General features: G+C 41.9%; 1 pseudogene; it reads right to left on the bottom strand.

Annotated features, from left to right (window-relative positions):
- Positions 1-17,518: 17,518 nt before the first annotated feature.
- On the bottom strand, positions 17,519-17,619 carry LOC114232065 (U6 spliceosomal RNA; annotated as a pseudogene).
- Between the last annotated feature and the right edge of the window lie 748 nt (positions 17,620-18,367).

Below are 18,367 nucleotides of genomic sequence, written 5' to 3'. Positions count from 1 at the left end.
CTGCTGAAGCCAATAAGGATGCCACCTGAGGGCTTTTGTGGAGGGTCTTATACCTACAATGTCTCTCTGTATAAAAAACTCAATCTCAGAAGCAGCATTCGGTCTACTCACTGTTATCCGTGCACATCAGGCACAAGAATATGGTCTTTGCACTCCCACCCCCATGTTGTCTTCACCCTCTACCTGCCTCCTTCCCACGCACACTTTCACTCCTGGGTTGATTATTCTCCATATCTACATATATAAAAGCCTAAGTGACCAAACAACTGGTCAACCCATCGCAGCCCACCAACCTCCCGCCACCTCCCGCAGCCCCTCCCTCCCAGCTGGCTGGCCAACCACCCGCAGCCCCGATCAGCCCCAATTGCCCACGAGGCCTAGGAACCCCCACCCGTGCACCAATTCGTGCACTGGGTGGGGGGCGTCTCCTCAGCCCAGCCTGCACCCTCTCTAATCCAGGACCCCTCGGGGGGATGTCCAACTGCTGGTCTAGACTGGCAGTCAGACATCCCTCTCACAATCCTGGACCACTGGCTCCTAATCACTCACCTGCCTGCCGGCCTGCTTGCCCCTAACTGCCCCCTGCTGCCGGCCAGGTCTCCCCCAACTGCCCCTGTCCTGCCAGCCTGGTCGCCACCAACTGCCCCCCCTGCCAGCCTGGTCGCCTCTTACTGCCCCCCACCCACTGGCCTGGTTGCCCCCAACTGTCCCTGCTGCCGGCCTGGTCGCCCCCAACTGCCCCCCCTGCCAGCCTGGTTGCCCCCAACTGCCCCCCCTGCCAGCCTGGTTGCCCCTCACGGTCCCCCCACCAGCCTGGTTGCCCCACGCAGCCTGCTTGTTCAGTCGTTTGGTCATCCCTCAGGTCGGCCCTGGGTGGCTGGGGGGCTGAGGGACTCCGGAGGCAGGCACCCCGGCGGGGCTGAGGGGACTGGGAGCTGCCATATTTGAGGGTGTGGCAGTCAATTAGCATATTCCCTCCTTATTGGCTGTGGGCGCCACCATCTTTGTGAGGGCATGACGGTCAATTAAATATTCCCTCTTGATTAGATAGGATATATTTTAGTCCCAGCTTCTTGTTAGTGTGCTCATCCTATTTCTTTGAACTCTGCTAGTAAGTGGTGTCCAGTGCCTGTCATAGGAATCTGGGATGGTTTCTATCAAGACCATCTCTTAAGGCTGCACCCTTGGTTGTGTGTGTCCTGCATGTGTAGTTGAAGGAAGATCATTGGCAGAGGGGTCACTTGGGGCCAGTCCTCACTCCCTGGAACTCAGGCCTCTCCTTGTCTTGCTCACTGCCCATAGTCTCTCCAGAGGTGCCAGAGGTAAAGGCTATAGAGTACAAAGTCCTACAGAATTCTCTGTGTTCCTTATCATTCTAAAACCAAATCGTTATGTTTCGGGGTCCCACCTTTATTGCCCAAACATAAAACAAGATCACATGTGCAGTTATGACCAGTACAATAGAAGGGCACTGGCCCAGCTAGTGTGGTTCAGTGGTTGAGCGTCTACCTATAAACCAGGAGGTCACAGTTCAATTCCCGGTCCTGGATTGTGGGCTCTATGTACAGGAGACAGCCAATCAATGATTCTTCCTCATCATTGAAGTTTCTATCTCTCTCTCCCTCTCCCTTCCTCTCTGAAATCAATAAAAATATATAAATATTTTAAAAAGAGCACTGGATTGAGATTTAAGAGACTTGAATTCTACCCCCTTGCATTCCTTCGTACCCTGTGTAAGGTGGTAATCATTCTGTTTTCTTGCCCTTAGGACAATACCTACCTCCCACAACTGTTGAGAAGTGCTGAGTATGCTGATGAAGGAGTTCAGGGCATGTCACCCCATGGTATGCTGCTTTGGCATATGGACTATTTCAAGGGGTACTTGAAAAACAGCAAATACAAGGAAAACACTCTAACCTTCCTTCTTTTTCTTAAAAGCAGGTGAAATTCTGTATGAAAGATGTCCTCCCTATACGAGAAGGAAAGTAACATTCTTAACACCAAGGACTAGAAGTTGAGACCAAGAGAATTCTGTGTAGACCTTAAAATAATTCTCTTCCTTAACCTCCCTACATAGTTTAGTCACTTTTCCTTGATTATTTCTCTTTGTTCAACCTAATATAAAAGCAAATAGGTTTTGCCATTTCTTTGGGTCTTCATTTCCTTATAAAGGTTCCCATGTCATGTAAAATTTAATATGAGTTTGCATGCCTTTCTCCTATTAATCTGTTTTTGTCAGTTTAATTTTGACTCAGCCAGAGAGCCTAAGAGGGAACCACACTTGCCAACACCTTGATATTGGACTTCTAGCCTCCAGAAAAGTGAGAAATAAATTTATGTTGTTTAAGCCACCAAGTCTGTGATACTTTGTTATGGCAGCCCTAGCAAACTAATACATGCCCTTTCCCATACTCTTTTTTTAAAATTTATTTAATTGATTTTTAAAAAAAATTTTTTTTAGCCGAAATCGGTTTGGCTCAGTGGATAGAGTGTCGGCCTGCGGACTGAAAGGTCCCGAGTTCGATTCCGGTCAAGGGCATGTACATTGGTTGCGGGCACATCTCCGGTGGGGGGTGTGCAGGAGGCAGCTGGTCGATGTTTCTCTCTCATCGATGTTTCTGGCTCTCTATCCTTCTCCCTTCCTCTCTGTAAAAAATCAATAAAATATATTTTTTAAAAATAATTTTTGGTTTTTAGAGAGAGAGGAAGGGAGGGAGGGGGAGAGAGAGAGAAGGAGAGAGAGAGAGAGAAGAGAGAGAGAGAGAGAGAGAGAGAGAGAGAGAGAGAGAGAGAGAGAGAAACATGCCCCCTACTGGGGATTGAGCCCACAACACTGGCATGTGCCCTGACCGGGAATAGAACAAGTGACCTCTTGGTATACAGGACGACGACGCTCAACCAACTGCACCTGCCAGGGCTCCATACTTTTTGTGAATGAAGTCACTATATGCAGCTCACATATGAGTGGGAAGTTATGCTCCACCTCCTTGGAATTTTTCTACATGGGTGACTTGTCTCATTTCCACCATTTATTCATTCAATTATTTATTTATGCAAGTATAGACTTTCAAGTGTTTACTTAATACTTTCGGTTATAATCTGATACTTTATTTTGTTGCTGAAATTAGCCACTGGGAACTCTTTCAGTTGGTTCCTGTGTCCTTTTGACATACCCCCCATCATTGTGTAAGGGATTGTATTGTGTTTTATTTTGCCTTTTTTTTTTTTTTTTTAGATCACTTCCTTATCTTTTAGCTTAATAAGATGCTGCAGACTCATCTTGATATTTCTTCATTTCTTCTCCAGTCCTAGAATCAGCCATTTCTCCAAGGAGCCCTGGTCCCTTTCATTGGAGAGTATTAGAAACTAAGATCTTGGCCTCATTGCTCTTGGCCTCATTTTTTTCTAGCCACAGAGTAAGAAAATATGTGTATACTTATCTGTGTAGACACACATATCTATAAACATTTCTATATGTAGGAAACTATATTAAGCTAATCATTAGTTCATACTAATGTCTTCAACTCTGACCCATCACCACGGAAATCATTCTAGCCTCCTCCCCTGGCTTATCCCTAAATTTTCCAACAGTGGGAAGCCTGGGCTTATCATTTTTTTAATCAGCAAAGAAAGGACAACTTATGTGTGTATTGTTGGCAGGTTCAAATGAGATGAGAAAGTATTGGAAACTGGTCTGTGCTATACAATTTTAAGATATTGATCAAATTTTCAGTCCTAGCTCCCACATGTTCACTCCCTGTCCTGAACTGCCTGCTTCTGTCATGTTGCAAGATTCAAGGGAAGCCCAGTCAAGAACTGAGTGACTTCTGAAAGAACATTTTTGATGGGGGGAAAATAAACTTGGGGGTCAATCAGGAGGGATATATAGGCCAAAGATTAGGACTGTAAAAATGTTCTAACTTAATTGGTTACCATCTGGCTATATAGTTTAAGAGCCTCTTTTAATACCTCTAGGCATGTCAAATCAAAATAAGGAAATACAGAACTCCCTGAAGTTCTCCCACACGAGAGTAGACAACACTACAGTGTTGTGTTGGACCATATAGGAAGATATAATGGCATCTACCATATTTGTCTGTCCTCTTTTCTGTATTTTAAGGAAGTTTCACCCTGGCCAGTTGGTTGGAGTGTTGTCATTCCATCCACTGAAATAGGTAGCGAGCTCTATTCCTGGACAGGGCACCCAGGTTGTGGGTTCAATCCCCAACTGGGGTGTGTGCAGGAGGCAACCAATCAAGGTTTCTCTCTCATAATGATGTCTCTCTCTTTCTCTAAAGTACATTTTAAAAGATCAATTAAAGAAAATTTCTACATTAGTCCTGCCTCCTGATAGAAAAATCAAGATGCCAGTTCCCACCTCTTTTGCAGCTTGAATGCTATCATATAATCTAATAATAGACAAATATGCAAATTGACCATACCTCCGACACATCCAGAAGCCACGTCCACAAGCCACGCCCACCATCCAATCAGAGCAAGTATGCAAATTAACCCAAACCAAGATGGCTACAGCCACAGAGAGCAAGGTTCCCTAGGTAACAGAGGAAGCCAAGCTTTCTGCCAGCCATTGCCAGGCCTAAGCCTCCACTCAAGCTACAAAGTTTCAATTATAGAAGGTAAACAAATTCAAACAAATGGCGGCAGAATGGAGCTTGAGAGAGCAGGCCAGGGTTGCCGCCAGCAACAGGGGTAGCAAAGCTTTCTGAACACCCTGGCCGGGCCCACCCACTTAAGGCAACAAAGTTTCAATTATAACCCCAACACAAATGGATTCGGGCCTTGGAGGGAGCCCCAGGCTTGGCTCTGCTCCAGGCTACAAAGTTTCAGTTGTAGAAGGAAAATAAATTCCAGATACCAGGGACTCTGCTTGCATCCCAGGGGGCATGGCCCACCTGCAAACCACCACAGGCCCCTCACTCAGGCCGCCCCATGCCCCAAGGGAACCCTACCCTGATCAGGGACACCCTTCAGGGCAAACCAGCTGGCCCCCACCCCTGTACCAGGCCTCTATCCTCTCTAATAAAAGAGAACTATGCAGATTGATCATCACTGCAACACACAATATAGCTGCCCACATGTGGTCAAAGATCCTGCCCCCATGTGGACACAAGATGGCCACCACAAGATGGCCAGCAGGAGAGGGCAGTTGGGAGGCACCCTGCCTGTAAGGGAGGGCAGTTGAGAGGGACCAGGCTTGCAAGGGAGGGCAGTTGAGAGGGATCAGGCCTGCAAGGAAGGGCAGTTGGAGGTGATCAACCCTGCAGGAGAGGGCAGTTAAGGGTGACCAGGCCGGCAGAGGAGGGAAGTTGGGGGCAAACAGGCTGGCATGGGAATGATTAGGGGGTGATCAGGCTGCAGGCAGATGCAGTTAGGGGCAATCAGGAAGGCAGGCAGGCAAGCAGTTGGGAGCCAGCAGTCCTGGATTATGAGAGGGATGTCCGACTGCCCGTTTAGGCCCGATCCCAGGGATCGGGCCTAAACGGGCAGTCGGACATCCTTTGAGGGGTCCGAGATTGGAGAGGGTACAAGCTGGGCTGAGGGACAACCCCCCTCCGTGCACGAATTTCGTGCACCGGGCCTCTAGTATATAATAAAGAGGTGATATGCAAATTTACCCTGACACCCTCACAAGATGACTGCCTCAACCAGGCCGGCAGGGGGGTTAGTGAGGGACAACCAAATGACTGAACAGCAGGCTGCGTGGGGTGACCAGGCCGGCGGGGGGAGGGGGGGGACAGTAAGAGGTGACTAGGCCGGCAGGGGGGACAGTTAGGAGCGATCAGGCCAGCAGGCAGGGGGCAGTTGGGAGTGACCTGGCCAGCAGCAGAGGACAGTTAGGGGTGACCAGGCCAGCACACAGAGGCAGTTAGGGGTGACCAGACAGGCAGGCAGGTGAGCGATTAGGAGCCAGCGGTCCAGGATTGTGAGAGGGATGTACCCCCCAAGGGATCCCGGATTGGAGAAGGTGCAAGCTGGGCTGAGGGGAGACCCCCCCCCCCCGTGCACGAATTTCATGCACCAGGCCTCTAATATGACTATATGTGACTGTATGACCTAGTCTACAAGATTCATCTGCACAAGACTTAGGATACTTAGGATATAAGAAATAGGCTCTGCAAATAGAACTTCCATTGCCAGTGAAGGTGGCAACAGAGGTGGCCAAGTTGGGCTCCTGCCTCTCAGTTGGTGGTGGTGGCAGGAGCAGTGTCCCTATCAAGCCATTGGTGGAGCATGTTTCTGGGGTTGTTCCTAGATTTACATCAAGACTGTTTCTCTAGCCCTGGCCGGTTTGGCTCAGTGGATGGAGCATCAGCCTGCGGACTGAAGGGTCCCGGGTTCAATTCTAGTCAGGGGCATATAGTTTGTGCCTCGATCCCTAGTAGGGGGCATGCAGGAGGCAGCTGATCAATAATTCTCTCTCATCATTGATGTTTCTATCTCTCTCTCCCTCTCCCTTCCTCTCTGAAATCAATAAAAATATATTTTAAAAAAAGACTGTTTCTCTAGCATTTCAACAGTTTTGTAAGTGATCTGATTAAATGAGTCAGAATTATAAATTTGTGATTAAGAGCCCTGTCCATGATATAATGTGTGTGCATATCTATCTACCTACCTATCTATCTATCTATCTATATACATATAAAAGCCTAATATGCAAATTGTCACCACAGGAGTTCCACCAGGAGACCAATCGCTCGCTATGACATACACTGACCACCAGGGGGCTGCACGGAATGAAGGAAGACCCCAGCTGGCAGCTGGGGAAGGGAGGTCCTGGCCAGCAGCTGAAAGACCCCGATCGGCTCTGATCACCGGCGAGGCCTAGGGACCCTACCCGTGCATGAATTTCATACACCGGATCTCCAGTATATATATATATATATCAGGAGTGAATGGGAATGACTACACTCTCAAAGGTGTCATTTCTTCCAGAAAATATGTGTTGGGCACTTACTATGGCCAGGCACTGGGCTAAATAAGTGCTACAGCAAAATAGTAAGTTACCTTTCATGGAAAGGAAGTAACTGAATGAATGCAATTAGAATACACTGTGATTACATGCTAAAATGTTATGTGGGAGAAAGGAAGATGGCTGCCGACGGGAAGGCGGACTGCAAGATAGTGTGTGAGTGAGAAAACAAAGGGAGAGTGTGTGGTTGCACAGGGAGTGTTTGTTGGTGAGTTGAGGAACAGCTATACTCCAGGTGACTGTGGAGGACTGCTGGACGGGGCTCCCCTGACCAGGCAGCCCCCACTGCTGCTGGGTTCCCTCCTGGAGAGACTGGCTCGGTGGCGGAGACCACGCCATCTTGAAGGGGAAAGTGGATGTTGTCAGGAACCTGAAAAGCCCGGGGAATCTACAACTACGGCACCCACCACACAGCTGCGACCCTGAGAACACCGGTCCCCAATTGGCGCATACCCGCGGATTCAGGGGAGCTCTACACTCCACCACGGAAAGGTCAGATTTCACCTGGGATAAGGTGAGGCCTCTGGTCCCGGCAGGAGAGAGAAACACGCACACTGCAGGAGCTGGAGGACTGGGGGAAGTCTGCGCCTAGAAAAATCCGTGGCTGTTGGGGCTGGTGTGATCCGTGAATGTGGAAGGGGGTCCTCAGAGCTGCTAACAGAAGGGAACTCTAAAAAGCAACCCATTTTGATCTGACACAAAAGGACAGCCTAAAAATTTTAAAAGTGTGCCAGCTGCTTAGACCCAAGGGGAAAAAAGACTGCACAGACTTGCGTGCAGCCCCAGAGTTCGAACACTTACTCTGGCTCTTTTTTTTTTCTTTTTCCTCTTTAAATCCTTGCTTCTGATTACTAAGCCCAATACATAGGATCACCCAATTGGGGACACCCTAAGAGACTGCAGGGAAAGTTGTTTTTCTGGAACCTGGGGATCAGAGCGGGGAATAACCATCAGAGAACCAGCTCTGGGGCAACCCACTCCCACAAACTGGTATTAAGTGCCACAGGGAAAGCAGGATCTAAGCACTGGCTAGAGAGGACCTGTAGACCTGGAGATCAATCCAGAAACACTGCCACCCAGGGGTTGAATCACAAATTGACTCTTGTGTAAACACAAATAAAGGAATACAAGAAATTAAGACACACTGCCTGCTTAATGACTAGGAAACAGGCGTGCCAAACACAACAGTAGAGGAAGTGAATGACCTTCACTACTGCACATTTTTTTTTTTTTTTTTTTCATCTTTTACTTATTTTTATTTTCAATCAGTATTACTACTACTATTATTTTACCTTTTTTTAAAAAAAGTATCATTTTATTTTCTCTTTATTTTACTTTGGGATTAGTGTTCTACGTTCTATTTTCATCTTCCCTTTAGCATCATTTTACTCTATCTCAACTTTACTTTTATGCCATCACTCTCTTCCTAACTTTTCCCCTTTTGTTGTCCTGTTTCTCTTACTCTTTTCCTGCTTTAGATTTTCCCTATTCCTTCTTTTACCCTGTTAAAATTTCACCCTACTTATATATCTAATTTCAAATCCCCTGCTCCAAGTCCATACACACCTCTCTATTCTCTGTCTTCACTATCCAAAAATTTTTTTTTTCTGTCCTTTTGTTGTTTGCTTGATTGTTGATTATATCGATTTTTTATGCTTGTTTGTGAGATTGTTTTGCTTATTCTGTTTGTTTGTTTTTTGTTTTTTGCTTCTGTTTTCCCTCGCCTCGCTTGATATTAGTTGTTATTTGTAGTTGCTGGCATTTGTTTGGATTAGTGGCTGTTCTATTGGAGTTTTCTCCCCATATATATAGTTTTTTCCCTTTTTCTTTCTTATTCTCTTTCTTTTCTTTTTTTTCCTTTTCCCAATTTCATTTTTGCATTCCTTTCTTTCTTTTTCTTTTTTCTCTTCTTTCTCTCCTATCCTCTCATTTGCCTTTCTCTGGTGGTCACCTTTATTTGGGGTTATTAATATCATGAATACATTTCTGTTCAGTGCCTTGTGCGTTGTACCTGGTTGTGTTGTATTTTGTGCCTTTAAATCAATGCAGGAGAGAGAGAACTACATAACCAGACACCCGGAGAAGAGAGACCAGGGGGAGACAAAGAAACAACCTGCATATGAAAGAAAAGCAGGCATCACCAGAAAAGGAAGTAAACGAAATGGTGGCAAGCAACCTGTCAGAGAAAGAATTCAGAGAAATGGTCATAAGGTGGCTGAAAAGAATGGAAGACAAACTCGACAATATGTGTAAGAACCAAGAGGAAATGAAAAATGACATTGCTGCTGTAAAGAACGCAATAGAAAGCATCAAGAGTAGATTAGAAGAAGCAGAGGACCGCATCAGTGAGCTAGAAGACAAGGTAGGAAAAAATACCCAAGTAGAGCAGCTTCTAGAAAAAAAATTTAAAAAGCAGGAGGAGCGCTTAAGGGAACTTTGGGACAACACGAAACAAAACAACATCTGCATAATAGGGGTTCCAGAAGGAGAGGAAACTGAGCAAGGAATAGAAAACCTGTTTGAAGAAATAATGACAGAAAACTTCCCTGATATAGGAAAGAAAAAACCCACACAAATCCAAGAAGCTCACAGAGTCCCAAGCAAAATGAACCCCAAAAGACCGACGCCAAGGCACATTATAATTAAATTGGCAAATACCAACGACAAAGTAAGAATCTTAAAAGCGGCCAGAGACAGACAGAAAGTTACCTACAAAGGATCCCTCATCAGACTAGCAACTGATTTCTCAACAGAAACTCATCAGGCCAGAAGGGAATGGAATGAAATATACAAAGTCATGCAAAGGAAGGGTCTCAATCCAAGAATACTGTACCCATCAAGGCTATCAATCAAAATTGAAGGTGAAATCAGGAGCTTCACAGACAAAAAAGGACTAAGGGAATTTATTACCACCAAACCAGCAATGCAAGAAGTGCTAAAGGGTCTGCTGTAAAAAAAATAAATAGGAAGCGAAGAAGGAACACAGGGGTAAAGAATAAAAATAATGGATTGGATAAGAAAACATGACCCATATATCTGCTGTCTACAAGAAACCCACCTCTGAAAAAAAGATGCACACAGACTGAGGGTGAAGGGATGGAAAAAGTTTTTTCAGGCGAATGGAAATGAAAAAAAAAGCTGGGGTAGCAATACTTATATCTGACAAATTAGATCTCAAAGTGAAGGACATAACAAGAGATAAGGAAAGCCACTTCATAATACTAAAGGGAGCAATCCAACAAGAAGAAATAACTCTGTTTCAGCATAACCATTATTGCTTGTCTCATTTTCGGTTCTTATAAGTGTATTTCTAGTAGGATATGATCTCACTCATCTAGGGGAAATGATGAACAACATAAACTGATGAACAAGAACAGACACAGAGACAAGGAGGCATGGATCAGACTGTCAGACCTCAGAGGGAGGGTAGGAAAAGGTGGGGATAAAGGGAGAGATCAACCAAAGGACTTGTGTGTATACACATGAGCCTAACCAGTGGTCAAGGACAACAGGGGGGTGGGGGCATGCGTGGGGAGGGGTGTGGGATGGGAATGGGGGGATGAAGACAAATATGTGATACCTTAATCAATAAAGAAATTTAAAAAAAAAAAGAAAACTCTAACATTTCTTATAAAAAAAAAAAAAGAGAGAAGTAACTCTGGTAAACATATACGCACCCAATACAGGAGCACCCAAATACATAAAAAAAAAAAAAAAAAAAACTCCTGGAGGATATCAAGGGAGAGATTGACAGCAATACAATCATAGTGGGGGACTTTAATACCCCACTATCACCATTGGACAAATCCTCTAAACAAAAAATCAGCAAAGAAACATCAATCCTAAATGACTCACTAGGCCAGATGGATAAATTGACATCTTCAGAACATTTCACCCCAGAATATACATTCTTCTCAAGTGCACATGGGTCATTTTCAAAGACAGACCATATATTGGGTCATAGGCAAAGTCTCTTCAAATTCATGAAGATAGAAATCATATCAAGCATCTTCTCAGATCACAGTGGCATAAAACTGGAAATCAACTACAATAAAAACAATCCAAAAAAATCAAACACATGGAGACTAAACGGCATGCTATTAAACAATGACTGGGTTACCAGAGAGATCAAAGAAGAAATAAAAAACACCATGGCAACAAACGACAATGAAAACACAACAATCCAAAATCTATGGGACACAGTGAAAGCAGTCTTGAGAGGGAAGTTCATAGTTCTACAAGCCTACTGCAAAAAACAAGAAACAATGGTAATAAATTACCTAACCCTACAACTCAAAGAGTTAGAAAGAGAGCAACAAGAAAAGCCCAGTGTAAGCAGAAGGAAGGAAATAATAAAGATCAAAGCAGAGATAAACGACATAGAGACCAAAAATACAATACAAAAGATCAACAAAACCAAGAGCTGAAAAAAACAAAAAACAAACAAAAACAAACAAACAAAAAAAAAACCAAGAGCTGGTTCTTTGAAAGGATGAACAAGATTGATGAACCACTAGCCAGGCTCACCAAGAAGCAAAGAGAGAGGACCCAAATAAACAAAATCAGAAATGAAAGAGGTGAAATAACAACAGACCCCACAGAAATACAAAGGATTGTTTAAAAAATACTATGAATAACTCTATTCCAACAAACTGGAGGAAATGGACATTCCTAGAAAAATATAACCTTCCATAACTCAATCAGGAAGAATCTAAACATGTCAATAGGCCAATAACTATGGAAGAAATTGAAGCAGTCATCAAAAAGCTTCCAGCAAACAAAAGCCCAGGGCCAGACGGCTTCACAGGGGAGTTTTACTAAACATTCAAGGAAGAACTAAAACCTATCCTCCTCAGACTATTCCAAAAAATTCAAGAGAAGGAACACTTCCAAGCTCCTTCTATGAAGCCAGCATCACCCTAATACCAAAACCAGATAAAGACAACACAATGAAAGAGTATTACAGGCCAATATCCCTCATGTACATAGATGCCAAAATCCTCAACAAAATTCTAGCAAATCAGATCCAGCAGTACATCAGAAAGGTCATACACCATGACCAAGTAGGATTTATCCCAGGAATGCAAGGATGGTACAATATCCCCAAATCAATAAATGTGATACATCACATAAACAAACTGAAAGATAAATACCACATAGTCATATCAATTGATGCAGAAAAAGCATTTGACAAAATCCAACACCCTTTCTTGATAAAAACTCTCAACAAGGTGGGAATAGAAGGATCATACCTCAACATAATAAAAGCCATATATGATAAACCCACAGCTAACATCATACTCAATGGGCAAAAACTAAAACCACTTCCCCTAAGAACAGGAACAAGACGGATGCCCACTCTCACCACTCCTGTTCGACATAGTACTGGAAGTATAAGCCATTGCAATTAGACAAGAAGAAGAAATAAAAGGCATCCAAATTGGAAAAGAAGTAAAGCTGTCCTTATTTGCAGATAACATGATATTGTACATTAAAAACCCAAAAGACTCCATCAAAAAACTAATAGACTTAAGAAATGAATTCGGCAATGTAGCAGGATACAAAATTAATGCCAAGAAATCTTTGGCATTTCTATACACTAATAGTGTTTTTCTTAGTGTTTCTAATTATTATTTTCCCCTTGTACTTTTGGCTTCTATCATAGCTACAATTATTTTATGTCTTCCATCATACCTAGTATTTTAGAGTCTTCCTTTCGTTTCAGAAAACTCTCCCCTGAGGCCACTTCTCCCTTGCTTCAATCTGAACTTGTTGCTTTATTATCCCTAATGCACAGCTCTCATCGTGGGACCATCTATTTACCCTATGACTGCGCCCCGCTGGACGGCATTTGCTCCATTCAGTTTTGAAAATGACCTCACCACCTGGATGAGACTAAGGTCATTCGGTGAGCAATCCTCAGTCTAGTGCTTTTCCCCACCTGAACTCTGGTCATTAATCCTCTGACGCTTCGGAAGACATGCCAAGGCTGATCTCTTCACGCCTACTCTCGATCCCAGTTCTTGCCTCCTTTGGTTTCTCCCCCTATATTTTTTATTTTGCCTATAACCATACGTAAACCTTTCCTACATTTAAAATCAAAATCTTCTTTCATGTACCTCAGAATCTCTCAAAAGAACATCCTCACCTTTAATTCATCTTTAGTTGTTTATCATTCTTCTATTCCTCTGCCCCACGCCCATAACATACCTTCTCCACTGAAGCTGTCCTTGCCAAAGGATCAGTGATACCAATTTCCAAATTTCCTGGCATTTTTTTTAAGTCCCACTCTTCTCACTGTTGTACTATACTCCACACTGGAGACCATCTTCCTCTTATTAAAACCTTTTCCTCCCTTTGCTTCTGACTCTTGTAGAACATCTCTCTCGGAAATAGGAATATACTGCAATTAGCTGGCAATATCATAATATATTCAGGAGTTACAAATATAATGAATAGTTCTTTCAAGTTTATATATAAACCTGGCAGAAAATAAATTTGGTAGGGATACTACTATATATGACCATTTTAATTACCCTAGTTGGCAACATGAGCCATATACCTAACTTATATACAGGTTTTCAAGACAGATAGATCTTATAATCAGTAGTAAATGTCTACCATTAAAAAGAAAACTAATATTTTTAGTCTATCTTTTAACTAGTACATCCATAGTGACTGGGGTTTCTCATAATACTGATATTAAAGTAGTTGAGAATTAAGGAAGATATGAAAGGTTTGTATTCTGTAACTTTTAAGTGTAACCTGGCAGAAAGCTGCCCACTGGAGTCTGCTTCTGATCTTTATTGTTAAAATATGACTACCCTCCAGGGATAATGTCTGCAGTAATTCAAACAAATGGCAACTTCCATTTATACACAGTCATTATAAACATTAGCTAGTATAGTTGCAGAAAAACAAGAATCTAAAATACATCGATCAGCCTTATGCATTGGAAATGGGTCAATAAAGGGCCTCGGAAATCAGATAAAGTATGCTTGCAAGGTTATGATCACAAGAGCACAGAAGCAGCCAAGTTAATACATCTTTGCCATGGGAAACCAGGTACACCAATTTCAGTTGTGAAGTTTCTGAGAGCAAAGCTCTTTGACATTTCTTCATTCACAGAAATGCTGCATATAAAGGCCTACTTCAATGAAAGCTAGATGGCTGAGACTGAGAAATCAAGCATTATCTCTCTGCATCCATACCCTTAATCTGGTTTTTCACTTACATTTCCAACTCAATATTCTATTTTACTTTACTTGTTCAACAAGCATTTGAGTATAAGCTGTTTCTAGGTGCTAATGATACAACAATGAATTAGACCTCCCGCTAGGAAAGTTAAAAGTTGAGCTGGGATCCAAAGAAAAAGAGGCAGCCAAGCTACGGGGAAGGTTTAATGGAAAAGAAACTTGTGTTAAGACAGGAGCAGGAATGAACATGGAACATTTTAAGAGGTTATATGTTAAAAACAGAAGCAGAATGGAGCGAAAGGATGGGTAAGGGCACAGCAGGAAGGGAGCAGGAGCAGAAGGTGATGTGTTAGAACTACACCAGCTATCCAGGTAAGAAATATTAGTGGCTTGGGGTATGGTGGTGGCGGTAGAGATAAATCGAAAACTCAATAGATTTTGATGGCTGTTGGTCCCAGCTTGAGGAATCAAGGTTGGTCTGAGCACCTTAGTTGAAGGCTGAAGGAAAAGGACAGTGTTAGGGAGAAAAATCAAGAGTTCCTTCACATGCCATGTTCTCCATTCAATCTTCCTTATACTGGTCCACATTTCCTAACTCCTTGACTATTTGTTTTTGTTCTTTTGTTTTTTATTGATTTCAGAGAGGAAGGGAGAGGGAGATAGAAACATCAATGTGAGAGAATCAATGACTGTCTGCCTCCTGCACACCCCACACTGAGGATCAAGCCTGGGCAATGCCTTTACCGGGAATCGAACCGTGATCTCCTGGTTCATAGGTCGATGCTCAACCACTGACTCACAACTGTTAGGCGACTATTTGAAAGTAACAGTCCCTCTACTTAAAATGGTCTCCTTCCTACCTTTTCCCCCACCCATGCCTATAGCAACCTATCTCCTAAAGGCACCTGTAAGACTATCCTGATATTTCATTCATCCCATTTATCCCCCCAAGTTGAGTAACTCATTCCTCTAGACTTCTTGGAACTTTATTTCTACCTCTTAAGAAATGTAATACTTTCTACCTGCATTAAATTTTCTGCACATATAATAAACATACATATTATATATCTTTTCAGAATGTAAGCTCCTTGTCTCATCCATCTTTCTATTTATGACAATATTGTACTAGCGTGTTTTACACGACATGGATAAGACTCACAATCTGCAAACATTTAATGTTACCTTAAACACAAAGCCTTTACAAATATAAGTTAATTGCTAGAATCTCATCAACACACATTAAATTAAAACAAAATTTAAGACTACAATAATTCTTTCTGTATATAATAGTAGCCAAAATTTAAAGGGATCAACTTCACAAAATATACTGAAAAAACATTAACATTTAAATGAGACAAAAACTGCAAATTAAATCAGTAGAAATTAAGTAAATCAATTTATTTTTCTGTATATTTCACAAGTATAACTTTGGAAGGGCTACTGGACAAATTTCAGCATTAACTGCCAACTCTACAGACATGTTCAACAAAAAAGGCATTTACTCTTGGCCCTTTTAGTACAAAGTGTCCTATTGCATCACAAATAAGAGATGTGGTAACAGATTTGAGGGCATATTAAAAGAATTAGATATTTCCTTTCAAATGCTATTTAGTTGAAAAATAATACAAACACACATTAATGGTTATCATGACCACCAGTGACTTGCGGAATAAAATGTATAGGCCTACCTACTTAAATGACTGAAACTATTAAAAATCAGTGTTTTTAGTCTTAACAATACCAAAATGCGATTTTTTTTCATCTCAGTTTTACAAGGTGTGCTGGGGAAGACTGGCAGTGTATACTGAATTGCAGAATTGGGATAGTGGCTCAAATTAGTCATTATTCAGATTAAGATAGTATTTTAGAAAATTAAAAATGTGTCCTTAATTGTAACCTATTGGGAACGGTAGTAAAAATTGATAATTCAAGCCCTAAATACCATTTAATGAAAGCCATCAGGGACTTAAATAAGTCAGGATGGGGGACGCAGTAAAATGAGGTGAAAAAGGAAAAAGAGTGGACATGTGTTTGGACAATGGGGAACGTGAAAAGGCCACCAGAGAAACTGTTTTAGTCGCCACTCAGATGTGCTCTTCCTATGGGCTTCCTTGCTCCTGGCTCACCAAACACCAAGTGAAGAGCACAATTTAAGTTGAGATTACACTTCAACTTTAATACAACATCACTAATTTGGACTAAGAATACATCCGATTTAGTAAAAAGTATCAGTAATATTCAGAGGTATGGTTTTGTTACATCAAGTAAAAAGAGTGACCAATTCCCACTGTTGAAGTAAAACAAGTAGAGGCCTTACCAGGTCAGCAGCACAAAAGGGTTGACTAGTAAATAGACTGCAAATATGCTCCTTCTAGTTCATCAAAAACAATCCAACAAGCATTACTGCTATACCAAATGCCAAGAACTATAACTACTTTAGTCAGCTGTAGCTTTCAAAACTGGCATGTTTCTCAAAACTGTACTATCCAGTAGGAGCTACTAGACATGAAACAGGTAATTTATTTCAGACGTTATCCAAGATGTTCATGAAGTATTTATCTTCACTTTACGTCCGCATTCATCTAAAATAATAAAAGGGTAATATGCTAATTAGACTGGACGTCCTAGATGGCAGGGGCAGAGGCGGCTGCGGCTGCGGCAGCGGCAGGGGCCAAGCCCCTTGCACGGATTTCGTGCATCAGGCTTCTAGTTTATAATAAACAGGACAATTAAAAGTAGCCATCTCTCAAAACACAACTCTACAATCATAGAAATGGATGAATATGATTGAACTCATCTAGTCAAAATCTTCATTCTAGCAATGGTGAAATGATCTGCAAATGTCCTCAGCAAACTGAGCATTGAGGTGAACCAAAAACAGAAAACTAAAACCTCTCCATCCCAAGCACCAATAATGGAGGCTAAGCAATTATACCTACAAATCCTTAATGACAGGTCTTTCCTAATGGAAAATCCTGAGATTTTAAGCACTGTGACTTTACAGAAGGCAGGTTGGTTTAATGAGGAAATTTTTAATAAAAAGACAATCAACAATATTTTATTTTGGGCACTTATTCAGTATTTCACAGATCCTCAAGTTTTGAGGTAGGTTAAATATTAGCATTGTATTTTACAAACTAAAACTCAAGCAGACGATACATCACTTGTCGCAAATCAAAGCAGGAGTCCTATCATGGTCAAGAATAATACGGTCTCTCTGATCTTTCAGACTCATCTCTGATGCATAGATTTAATGGTGATAGCTTGCACATATTCATTTAAGAAAACTAGATATTGCAGAAATTCTACTTTGGAGTATTTTGTAATTTTTTTTAACATGGAACGCTTCATGAATTTGCTCGTCATCCTTACACAGGGACCATGCTAACCTCTATTTTTCCAATTTTAGTGTATGTGTGCCAAAGCCAGCACTATTTTGTAATTCTTAAATCGATCCTGCAATAATTATAGGTATTGTGGAATACCCTACTTGTTCCCATTTCCTAAAATTACAAATTAACACATTACTGATTTTGTTCTTTTCTGCTTTTTGGGGTGGGTAGAGCACAAAGATAATCAGTGAGCTTTCAGAGCATTAGGCTGTTTTTAAGTGCAGGTGCTATACTCAAAGCACCATCTACGATGATGTAGGTGCCTGGACCCAAAAGAAGGGAGGCCCTGTGCAAGTCAAGGATGAAGAGAAAAATAGTATCATCTGATTACTGATCCTCATCACACTAGAACATTACAGCTACTGATGGGAAGAGCTCCTATAAGAGCAGTAAATTTGTCCTAATAAAGTCTGCTAAAGTTCTTACTAATTAGATAAAAACACAAGTAAAAATAAATTGATATTTTATTAAAGTGACATCTATAAGAAGCAAGACATCTAAATATTTTAATATGAGTATGTTCCACCTATCATGTACATTAATCGTCACAAGCTTAATTCACTTAGCTCATCAGAATTTCTTAAAATTATTTACCAGAGTTCAGCTCATCCTGACATAGGTTCCCGGGCCAGTCTTCTCAAGAACTTGTTTCATTATAAAGTTCCTTTTATTTAAACTGTCAAATACTAATAATATAGGAATAACAATGGTTAATTAACTAAAATGTTGTAAGGAAAACATCATTATAAAATCCAGCATTCAGCAGAGCAAGTTTCAAGAGTAAGGAT

This window comes from Eptesicus fuscus, chromosome 5, assembly GCF_027574615.1.
Source record: "Eptesicus fuscus isolate TK198812 chromosome 5, DD_ASM_mEF_20220401, whole genome shotgun sequence".
NCBI classification, from domain to species: domain Eukaryota; kingdom Metazoa; phylum Chordata; class Mammalia; order Chiroptera; family Vespertilionidae; genus Eptesicus; species Eptesicus fuscus.
This window is presented reverse-complemented; position numbering and strand designations above follow the sequence as displayed.